This window comes from Kryptolebias marmoratus, linkage group LG11, assembly GCF_001649575.2.
Source record: "Kryptolebias marmoratus isolate JLee-2015 linkage group LG11, ASM164957v2, whole genome shotgun sequence".
NCBI classification, from domain to species: domain Eukaryota; kingdom Metazoa; phylum Chordata; class Actinopteri; order Cyprinodontiformes; family Rivulidae; genus Kryptolebias; species Kryptolebias marmoratus.
In genome coordinates, this window is record NC_051440.1 from 16,573,371 (window position 1) to 16,574,669 (window position 1,299).

General features: G+C 48.7%; 1 protein-coding gene across 1 annotated transcript in view; it reads right to left on the reverse strand.

Annotated features, from left to right (window-relative positions):
- The window catches only part of grm3 (glutamate receptor, metabotropic 3), a 41,659-nt gene extending 40,725 nt beyond the window's left edge, over positions 1-934 (reverse strand). The window contains exon 1 of the mRNA XM_017405925.3: positions 248-934. The gene's annotated coding sequence lies outside the window, so the exon portion shown is untranslated. The remainder of the gene's footprint in view (positions 1-247) is intronic.
- Between the last annotated feature and the right edge of the window lie 365 nt (positions 935-1,299).

Below are 1,299 nucleotides of genomic sequence, written 5' to 3' on the forward strand. Positions count from 1 at the left end.
CTATGAACCCCCCCACCCCTCCACCCCGACTGCCATCTGGGAAAAAAAAAGATGTTTGCAGTGCAGCTGGGTGTTTAAATCCTGCGCAAAGTTCAAAGCAATCTCTCTCCTCCGCGCGACTGGCTGACACGCGCCTGAACGCTCTCGGACTGTCAATTTTTCACTGCACCCTGTCGCCCTAATCTCCTCTGATCTTAGATTACTCCCCAACAGCCCGCCAAAACAGAGAGGGTCATCTCGGACCTACCTTAGATCCCTTCAGAGGTTGCGCACAAATCTCAGGCTGCTGGAAGTTTGACTTAAGTCTACTCCTGTTCCCTCGGAGGAGTCGCACTGAGGGGGGAGAGAGGACTGCTCAGCGCGCCAGCTCCGTGGACGCGTGTGTTTGAGCGTGAGCGCGCGTGCACGAGGGGCACAGAGAAAGTGAGTGAGAAGGGGGGGAGAGAGAGAAAGAGAGAGAGATGAGGAGGGAAACAACAGACGTGGAGAGCTGTAGCCCCTTTGCCAAAGGATGCTTCAGTCTCCTAGCAACAACAATCGATCTGGCAAGGAGACATTTTTATTGGATAAAAAGAAAACTTAGCTGTTCATCTCCCTTACAGCACATGTTTACCACTCAGAGCAACAACTCAAGGCTTGGTGAGTGAACTGAGGTGGTGGGAGAGACAAAGAGGGGATGCTGGGAGTATTTTCCATACGTGTGCGGGGTGCAGAGCATCATGCAGAATGCGACTACATCCCTGTGTCCTTGCAACCTGGCTCAAATCATACGGAGCAGGAGAAAAATTCAAATTCATCTTCTGCTCCGAGCAAGCTCCATCAATGTTTTAACACATTATTACACTCCACGAGGTCAGTGGAAAAGATAACTGCATCAAGCATGCCGTCCATGCTGCATTCATTCAGGCACATTTCAAGAAGGGGTTACACGGATTGGTGGCACAGGACGTCTATCCTCAGAGCCAAAACTAGAAGTCCACATTCAAATTTTTCTTGATCTGTCTCACCAACCCATTATACCATAATACTTTATAGATTAAGAGGCTGTCTTATTGCCCTAACATGAGAGCGGAAAAAAGTGCAGCTAAGTGGTCTGTGTGTGTGTGAAAGTGTGTTAAATGTGTGTACATGCATACAAACGTCTGTGCATCTGTACGTGTTTGCATGATTATGCACATAGATTCATTAGAATGCAAGTATGCAAGTGTGCAGCTCCTACTGAACAGAAAATCCTCTTCACGCATGACTGAGTCACACAGCGTCCCCTCTCTCTTTCAAGTCTACACAAATGCACCCCCC